Source organism: Gadus morhua, chromosome 2 (assembly GCF_902167405.1).
Source record: "Gadus morhua chromosome 2, gadMor3.0, whole genome shotgun sequence".
Lineage (NCBI taxonomy): Eukaryota > Metazoa > Chordata > Actinopteri > Gadiformes > Gadidae > Gadus > Gadus morhua.
Genome location: NC_044049.1, coordinates 22627869 through 22638652, shown reverse-complemented (window position 1 = coordinate 22638652; position 10784 = coordinate 22627869).

Below are 10784 nucleotides of genomic sequence, written 5' to 3'. Positions count from 1 at the left end.
CCCCGTCAGAGCTGGTCAATGTGGCCCGGGAAAGGGAAGTCTGGGGCCCCCTGCTTGAGCTGCTCCCCCCGCGACCTGACCCCCGATAAGCGGACGAAGATGAGATGATGATGAGAGTGTTTAGTTTGCGTGTGTTTAAACAGAGCACACACGCGCGCCCGCATTCATTAATTCTTTTTAACACTCACTCGCGGTAAAACAATTTTTTTCACGATCAAATAGGCCTACTCATCAATCCTAAAAGTTATGGGCATGTAGGCCTACACGATGTCTGTGTCAAGAAAATAGGTGTTTGCTGTACGGTGTTTGCAGATGCATTGATTAAAAAGTAGCCTAAAACTTATTACAGCTGCATCAGCTGTTCTTTCCCAAATAATTTACCAAGAATGTGCGGCTAGGTAGATGAGAGAAGCAAAGTGTATGCGCGAGGTGCACAAGCAATCCGTATGCATCGCATGCGCATGTATGCTTGCGCCCTTAAAATAGCATCTGAACAACGCGCCACTGACTTTAAACCAGGTATTTCCTGGTCAGTAGCGCAATGGTATTCAGAGACGGCAAAATACCGTTTGCGCCAGAACACGCCTCTTCCTTCCGCCGAACCGCCCCTTGGGGCGCAAGATCATTCCCTAATTTACCGGCGAGTGGCGCAGGTGGCAAAAGAGCGCTCTGCGCCAGTTGTAAACTAGCAACGACACATGCGCCAGTGACTAAGTCACGTGCGCCGGATGCAAGATAGGGCCCATGGAATACATAAATACATTCTTTCTTACATATGAATGGATTAATAAAATTGTAAAGTCATTTTAGTTCAACAAATATATAAAATTAACCATAAAAATCTGTCTCACGTAACGTGACGTCCCCACCGGTGTCAGCGTGACAGCGCAGCACACAGCTCATTGTTTTATAATTTAACCGCGAAAATACATTTCACAAAGAGCAAGGAACAAGCATCATGGATCGTTTTTTAAAAAGAAAAGGCCCACAAGAACCAGACATGATTGAACAGCAGCACGCTTTCTGACGTCATAGCCCAGCACCTGAAATCTCTTGACGAGCGATTTAATCATTATTTTCCATCTGAGTGTTATGCACAGTTTGACTGGGTCCGTGATCCATGGAGTTCACGCGCACTGGAGAGCGCAACGGACTGGCCACTGCCAACACAGGAGCAACTGATGGAGATCAGGGAAGACCGCACATTGAAAATGAGATTTGGTGACATGGAATTGGACAGGTTTTGGATATCATTGGAAAAAGAGTATCCAGTGGCTTCAAGTAGCGCTGTTGCTATTTTGCTTCCCTTCTCCACAACTTATCTGTGCGAACTGAGCTTTTCAAGCCTGACATACATTAAGAACAAGTACAGGGAGCGACTGAGGACTGTGGACCAGGAGCTCCGTGTCTGCCTCTCATCCATCCCTGCCAGGATAGGCCGGTTGTGTGCGTCGCACCAGGCTCACGTCTCTCATTGATTGTGAGTCACACCCCCCTCTCTCTCCCCTCTCTCTCTCTCAATTGCGGCTTATTTGTGTGCGTATGCGCGCTGCATGCGCGAATGTGGACCTCTCTCTCCCTCTCTCATTGCAGATTATTGTTTGCGTGTGCGTGCGTGTGTGCGTGTGTGTGCGTGCGCGTATGGCACGGCTGGAAGCAAGCACTATGATGGAAAAACATTCCTGCTATCTTTGCACTTCATTTGAGTTCTCCTGGTCTCAATTTGATGGGTTCTTGTATTGCCTGTGTTGCTGTATATCTTGGGCGGTCCACCTCTTATGGTTTTATGGCATTTGTGTCTCTGATTTATTGTTTTGTGAAGCACTTTGTAAACCTGTGTTTTTAAAGGTGCTATAAATGTTAAGGAAGCTGAAGGTGCAGGCAGGCATGTAGGACCCAAACGCAGACGGTATTGAGGGAAAACGGCACTTTATTCAGACCTAAAGGCTAAGGCACAGGAATAGGGGTACTCGGGAGACAACTCGGAACTCGGGAGACAACAAGGAACACGGAACACGCAGGACTAACCACCAACACTAACCACAGCAACCACACACAAACCACAATGACAGCACACCGAACAAAGGAAAGACGAGGGCTTAAATAACAAACACAACGAGGAACAGCTGAGACACATTAGGGGAGGGAACAGTAATCAACACAGGAGGGAAAAACACAGGGAGACACCCACACCCTGACAGTACCCCCCCCTTAAGGGTCGACTCCCAGGCGACCCACGACAAACAAAAAACAAAGAAAGTCAAACCCAAAACGGGTGGGTGGAGGGGCGCCAGGAGGGAGGAATCAAAAAAAAATGGACTGCGGCAGAGCCGAGGGACGTCAGGCGGGTGTCCAGAAAACTGCCCCAGGGCATGGCAGGGAGCCTCAGGCGGACGGCCTGGGGGGCAAGCAGAGGCAGAGTGAAGGCGGAACCCTTCAGGAGGCCGGCGGCAAGGACGATGAGGGCTCAGTCCCTCAGGAGACCTGCAGTGGCACAGAACCCCCTCAGAAGGCCGGCAGCGGTGAAGGCGGAACCCTTCAGGAGGCCGGCGAAGGCGAGGTAGAGGGCGGGTCCCCTCAAGAGGCAGGCCAGGTAGAGGGCGGGTCCCCTCAGGAGGCAGGCCAGGCAGAGGGCGGGTCCCCTCAGGAGGAGGGCCAGGTAGGGGGCGGGTCCCCTCTGGTGGAAGGCCAGGCAGAGGGCCGGTCCCCTCAGGAGGAGGGCCAGGTAGAGGGCGGGTCCCCTCAAGAGGCAGGCCAGGTAGAGGTCGGGTCCCCTCAGGAGGCAGGCCAGGTAGAGGGCGGGTCCCCTCAGGAGGCAGGCCAGGCAGAGGGCGGGTCCCCTCAGGAGGAGGGCCAGGTAGGGGGCGGGTCCCCTCTGGTGGAAGGCCAGGCAGAGGGCGGGTCCCCTCTGGTAGAAGGCCAGGCAGAGGGCGGGTCCCCTCTGGTAGAAGGCCAGGTAGAGGGCGGGTCCCCTCTGGTGGACATGGTAGAGGGCGGGTCCCCTCTGGTGAAAGGCCAGGTAGAGGGCGTGCCTCCCCTGGACGGTCTGGAGGGCGGACCCCCTCCGGTGGAAGCAGAGGCCGGTACCCCTCTGGAAGGAGCAGGGGGCGGGCCCCCCCCAGGCAGGAGAGGAGGACGGACCACCTCAAGCAGGCGAACAGGCCGGTACCACGCCGGAAAGCGAGGAGTGGGCTCAGGAACCGGACGGTTCCCCACACCCTCCCAGCGCTCCATTGTCTTATTTATTTTGGCTATCAAATCCTCCAACTTACGGCCAAATTGCGCGTCCGCTGGGTCCCATCGTGACGGTGCTGTCATTCTGTTAAAGAAGCTGAAGGTGCAGGCAGGCATGTAGGACCCAAACGCAGACGGTATTGAGGGAAAACGGCACTTTATTCAGACCTAAAGGCTAAGGCACAGGAATAGGGGTACTCGGGAGACAACTCGGAACTCGGGAGACAACAAGGAACACGGAACACGCAGGACTAACCACCAACACTAACCACAGCAACCACACACAAACCACAATGACAGCACACCGAACAAAGGAAAGACGAGGGCTTAAATAACAAGGAGGGAACAGTAATCAACACAGGAGGGAAAAACACAGGGAGACACCCACACCCTGACAATAAAGTTGCTATGAAGTTGTTATTATTATTAATATTTACAGTTGTATTATTCTCTGTTCATTACTGTCCTGTCTAAATAAACAGGACATTTGCATCTACGTTTAGGCTATGCAGTGTCGTTTTTAATCATATTTTACACTGGGGTGCCTTGAGATTTTATGCACTTTTGAAAGGTGCCCTGGCTGAAAAAAGTTTGAGAAAGGCTGGAGTAGAAGACCTGGAAAATAGATTGCGCCGATCTAATCTCCGTATTGTGAATATACCGGAGGGCAGCGAGACTGGCAAGGAGCCGAAGCAGTTCATAGCCGACTTTCTGATGGAGGCTCTCGGGGAGATATTCACGTCACCCCCGCCCATCGACCGTGCGCACCGCACCGGCCCGCTACCGGAACGAGGATCCCCAAAGCCGAGGCCTTTCATTGTGTGCTTCCATAACTTCTCTGACAAGGAAAAAAAATTAAGGTGGGCAATGAAACACGAACTGAAACACCGCAATGTGACTTTGAGAGTGTACCAAGACATGAGTGCTAACCTGGCCAAAAAGCGAGCTACTTTTAATGGCATAAAGCAGGAGCTGTACAAAAAAGGCATCCGCTTCGGACTGTTATACCCTGCATGTCTGCGCGTCGCCTTCGATGGAGAATCATTCTACTTCGACACCCCTGAAGAAGCGAGGGCCTTCTATGAGCGGCGCGTTGCAGGCTAATTTGGATAAGACAATGTAAGAGCTGAACTGTGTGAGCAGGTGCACAGAAATGCGCACACACTTCTCATGCCCCGATGCAGATATTGGTAACTGCTATTCACACTAATTGTTAATGAGGCGACTACTCATCTTTACTCATTTGTGGCTCAGATGTAAGCTTTTATGCAGTTGGTTTGTACTTGTTGTGGGAAATTATACACTAAATTTAATATAGGATTTGAATAAGTTGGGTGTTTTCTCTCAAAGTAGGAGAAATATAGGAAATGTCTCTCGGGGGACAAGATAAGGGAATCCTGCGGCTTGCCCCTGTTAGGGAGACCAGCATAGGAATGGAACGTGTTAAAGTTGTTCCTTTTTTTTTAGTTTTTGTTCTCTTTTGTTTTTTGGGGTTTTTTCTCAGGCTGTTCAGAGTTTTTTGGGATACACACTACCTCTACCTTTCACAAATGGAATATAATAATAAACCCAGAGTAAAGTAATGTTAAGTGGAGTAACAACAGGAGGAGAGACTGCCAGATTTGTCAGTTGGAATGTTAAGGGGCTAAATGGCCCTGTTAAAAGAGCTCGAATTTTTGCTCACCTTAAAAAACTCAAATCTGAAATCATTTTTTTACAGGAGACACATTTAATAATAGGGGATCATCTTAGATTACGAAGACCATGGGTCGGTCAAATATTCCACTCCAATTTCAGTAGCAAATCAAGGGGAGTGGCAATTATTTTTCATAAAAAAGTTCAGTTTACCGCAGCAGATGTTATTTCTGATCCAAATGGCCGCTACATTATAGTCTCTGGATCCCTTTTTCATACACCAGTGATACTAGTTAATGTATATGCACCCAATTGGGATGACGAAGATTTTATAAAGAAAATTATATCCAATATTCCTTCTCTAAATTCTTGTAACTTGATATTTGGGGGTGATTTAAATTGTCTAATAAACCCCAATCTAGATAGATCCAACCCTGCTTCAATACCTCCGTTAAAAATGGCTAGGGCCTTATCAGCCTTTATGGATCAGGTTGGATGCATTGATCCCTGGAGGCTCCAGAACCCCAAAAAGAAAACGTTTTCTTTCTATTCACATGTACACCATTCATACTCCCGTATAGATTATTTTTTTATAGATAAAACTCTTCTCCCATCAGTGGCCAATACAGAATATTCCGCAATTGTGGAATCAGACCATGCGCCATTAATCCTAGATCTGTAATTTAATCTCTTGCAGAAACCCTGCCCTCTGTGGAGGCTCAACTCTCTCCTGCTGGTGATAAAAGCTTTTGTGATTTGATAAATAAGGTTATTGATGAGTTTCTCATAAACAACCAGAAAGACAATGTAAGCCCTTCCCTTCTCTGGGAGACTCTCAAAGCTGTCATCTGGGGAGAAATTATGGCTTTTTCTTCCTTACAAAATAAGGTACGCAGAGAGAAACAAGACAAACTTTTAAAATCAATAAGAGAGTTAGACTCACAAAATTCAATGACACCATCACCAGTCTTTTCCAAGCGGAGATTGAATTTACAGAAGGAATATGACTTATTGTCAACCGGTAAAGTGGAGAGGCATCTTCTGCGGGCACGTGGACTCAATTATGAAAGTGGTGAGAAGGCAGGAAGATTACTGGCACAGCATATATCCCAAATTAAAAATAGTTTTAATCAATTAACAATAATCCCATCTGAAATTAATAATGTTTTTAAAGAATTATACTCTACTTTATATCAATCTGAAAGTCCACCTAATGATACAGATATGGAAATGTTCTTTGAGGGTATAATTTTTCCTAAAATTGGAAACGATCAAGCCGGGAATCTAGAACAGCCATGGAACATAAGTGAAATAACAAAATCAATCAAAGCCATACAAAGTGGGAAGACACCTGGGCCAGATGGTTTTCCAATTGAATTCTTTAAGAAATTTTCAGACAAACTATCACCACTTTTGCTTAACATGTTTAATGAGTCATTGGCCCAAGGAACCCTATACAGTTATACACCAGAAACAGTTATACACCAGATCATCTCCGATGATCAAACTGGTTTTATTAGCAATCGCCACTCATTCAATAATATCTGCAGCCTGCTAAATGTTATTTATTCACCTGCATCTGAAGAGGTTCCAGAGATGGTTATCTCTTTAGATGCGGAGAAAGTATTCGATAGGGTGGAATGGCCATATTTGTTTAGGGTCTTGGAGAACTTTGGTTTTGGTGAAAGAATTTGTGTCATGGGTTAAACTTTTGTATTCTTCTCCCAAAGCTTCAGTCATTACAAATAGATTAAATTCAGAATATTTTAATTTACATAGAGGTACCCACCAAGGCTGCCCTTTAAGCCAGTTACTTTTTGCTTTGGCGATTGAACCATTGTCAATTGCTCTTAAAACCTCACCAAACATTAGTGGTATTCTTAGATGGGGCACTGAGCATAAAGTTTCTCTTTATGCTGACGATTTATTGGTTTATATTTCTGACCCAGCTAAGTCTGCCCAGGCATTAATAGAAATTCTTAGACAATTTGGGCCATTTACCGGATATAAATTGAATTTTGCAAAAAGTGAATGTTTCCCTTTAAACAATTTGGCTACTGAAACCCCAGAAATGCAACTGCCATTTCATAAATGTAATTCTGAATTTAAATACCTGGGTATTTATATCACTCGGAAATATGAACATTTGTATGATAGGAATTTTTCTCCATTATTGATTAAGATTAAGGAAGACTTTGACAGATGTGGAGAGAGTGGAGAGAGTCTCTGACTTCAGGTTCCGGGGCATGCACATTCAGCAGGACCTGACCTGGACAATAAACAGCAAGGCGCTTCTGAAAAAGGCCCAACAGAGATTGTATTTCCTAAGGATCCTCAGGAAGAACAATCTTCAGGAGAAAATGCTGATGAGCTTTTAACGCTGCACCATTGAGACTGTCCTAAGCTACGGCATCTCGCTGTGGTTTGCCAGTTGCACTGCAGCTGAGAGGAAAGCGCTCCAGAGGGTCATAAAAACGACACAAAAAGTCATTGGATGTCCTCTTCTCTCTCTTGAGGATGTGTACAATAGACACTGCCTCAGGAGAGCTCATAGCATCCTGAGAGACTCATCCCACCCAGGCCATAACCTGTTTGAACTGTTGCCCTCTGGGAGGCGCTACAGGGCAATCAGGTCAAGAACAAATAGGCTTTCTAAATGACTGCATTATCATACCAATCTGACCTTTTAAATTGGCTGACATTTTAAAATGTATATATATTTTTTAAATTTATTTTCAAAAAATACACTAATTTTCTCATTTAGTTTTTTTTTTTTAAAAGCACTTATTTTGAGAGCCTCTACCCCAATTTCGTTGCACTTTGTGTAATGACAATAAAGAGATTCTGATTCTGATTCTGAGATGGAAAACAATATATTTCTCACTAGCAGGCAGGGTTAACGCTATTAAGATGAACATTCTACCACGCTTTTTGTATTTGTTCCAATGTCTGCCACTCTTCTTGCCTAAACTCTTTTTTACTACTTTAGATAAGCTCATTACAGGCTTTTTGTGGGGCAATAAGCTACCGAGGATAAATAAAGTGATGTTGCAAAGACATCGCACTCAAGGAGGTCTCTCTCTTCCCAATTTTAGATTTTACTACTGGGCTGCAAATATACAGAAAATAATGTACTGGATTAAATTCCCTCAAATTAACTGGTGTCTAATTGAAGCTTATTCGTGCCCCTCTTGCTCCCTTGTATTTTAACCTCTCAAATATTTAACCTCTCAGCTGCGTCTAGTCTAACTCCTATTCATAATAGTCACCTCTTTCTTCCCTCTAGACTGGATCATGCATTCAATTTATGGCTTAAAAACGGCATTATGGTCAATTATATATAGGTGGGGTTTTTGGAAGCTCCGGAGATGTATTTGTGAAATATAATATCCCTCGAAACCATCTGTTCCGTTATTTCCAGGTACGGCAATTTGCCAAATCTATAAACCCTAGTTTTCCTAACTTACCCCAGGAATCATTATATGAAACAATCTTGGATTCACCACCAAAGCTTAAAGGTTTTATATCCAGAATATATCAGATTATTAACTCAGCTGCTGAGACTAATATTGTCAAGATTAAGGGAGATTGGGAAAAAGAGTTGGGACTGAGTTTATCAGAATCATTTTGGAATCAAGCTTTAATCAGAGTGAATAAGAGTTCATCATGCTCACGCTTAAGCATAATACAGTTTAAGGTACTGCATCGGTACACTACTGTAATTCCAAACTCTCAAAGATTTACCCAAATGTAAAAGATAGCTGCAATCGATGTCATAATTCACCTGCAGCTCTTACGCCCATGTTTTGGTCCTGCCCACAATTGGTAGACTACTGGAATGGCATATTTAAATTCCTTTCCGATTCCTTGAACCTAAACCTTCAACCCAATGCCTCTATGTGTATATTTGGTACAGACTCTGATAAAGATCCAAACTTAAACAATAAACATAAAAATGCTATTGCTTTCTCAACCCTCCTAGCGCGTAGGAGAATTCTGATGGACTGGAAATCACCCCGATCCCCAAGTTGTACTGTGTGGGTGAAGGATCTTATGTTCTTTTTAAAATGAGAAAAAATTAAGTTTTTGCTTCGGGGTCAATCTGACAAATTTGGTTCTACTTGGGGCCCAATTATACAACACTTCGACAAATTGAAAAGTCTCTCGGCAGACTTGTAGCTTAGGACTTTTCCCATCCAGCCTTCCTTTAATTTACTATAATAATCACTGTAATTATTTCTTATTTATTTTATTTTATTTTGACTTTATTCTTAAGTTATCTTTTATTATTATTTATTAACTGACATGCCCTCCTGTACTCTATTGTTGTTTTTTTTGCTTTGTTTGTGCTCTGTACTTGGGTCACTGTTTGTCGTCTGGGGTAGTGTGTATGTTCACCATTTGGGGGTGGGGGGGGAGGGAGGTTTTGGGGTGTAAAAAAACAAAAATTTCATTCATTTGTATTCTGCAAGTGTTACATGCACATTGTGTGATAAACATTGTATTGTTATACTTTTTCATTCAGAATAAAAAAACTATACTCACAAAAAAAAACAATAGGGTTCCAACCCGTTGGCTTGGCCCCCTAATAAAGATCATACACATTCACTGACTGAAGGTTATTCAAGGAAAAAGTAAATTTCTCGCTAGAAATGTCATTCGAAACACGTTTAATGGTGAATCTGTCAAACAAATCAATAAATAGTTGCATAACGTGACGGCATCACCGTTGATAGACATTGATTTCCTTTCGTCTATATCCGACGGTGAGGAATTAACATGAATGTCTATCTGATTGACCCCCGCGTTGAAAAACGACGAAAAAGGTACAAATTTTTCGTCGGAAATTGACACCAGGGATCCTTGGCCATGCGTCACACATTCGACGAGTAGGGAGTGAGACTGTGTTGTTGTCATTGGATGTGCCTTTCCTGGCTGCGTTTTCGAGACCAGAGATGTGTCTGAAGCACTCTCCATTGCTCTGTTGACGAATCACGGACTTGTCCATCGAACCCGCCGGCCCAAATCCCGACTCTGCATGGCCCGAAACTTGATCGGCCTAAGGTCGATTTTGGCGTAACGATAGAGGAATAGAACGTGTTCATCCGTCCCTGGGATGTCTTTCGCACCGGCTCAGGCATCGGAGCTGCCCACGCCCCCTTCGTTATTTCAGTGCGCTGGGCCTGAACTTGGAGACAGCATGTTGAAAGCCAATCCCAACATCGCCTCCAGACCCCTGGTGGATCTGATTGCTGCCATGCGTTCACTAGCCGTCATTCCAGTTGCCACATGTGTCCTGCGCACCGAGCTGCTTCAGTTGCACCAGGAACGTGATGAAGCATTCTGTGGCTTCACCGCAAGGATGCGGGGGAAGGCGGAAACATGTGCCTATATTGCGGTATGCGAGTGTGGCAAGGATGTAGATAATACCGACCACATTATCCGTGATGTTCTGATCAACGGGATTTATGACTCAGACATACGCCATAAGACACTGGGGATGCCTGACATTCTGACGAAACCAGTGAACGATGTAATTGCAGTCGCTGAAAACAAAGAAATGGCCCGCATTGCTCTCCCGTCGTCCACTCTGTCTGCCATGTCATCATTCCGGCGCCTACAGAAAAATCCACAGACGAGCCCCGCCACAACCCCAGCCCCAACAGACAGGGCTAGGCAGGCCTCGTGCCCGGGCTGTAAAAGCACCTTTAAGGTCTTCACGGAGGGTTCTCGAGGTTGGAATACCAAGCCCCACCAGATTTGTGTCTGCTGCTATAGGGCCCGCCGACAGCAGAGGCGACAACAGCCATCAACCAACAGTCAGCAGGCTGCCATGAAATCGGTGCAGATCTCCCAGATTTCATCGGTTCAACTCAGAGTACGCCCTGGCCGACACTGCGGGGTCCGTCGCCGCG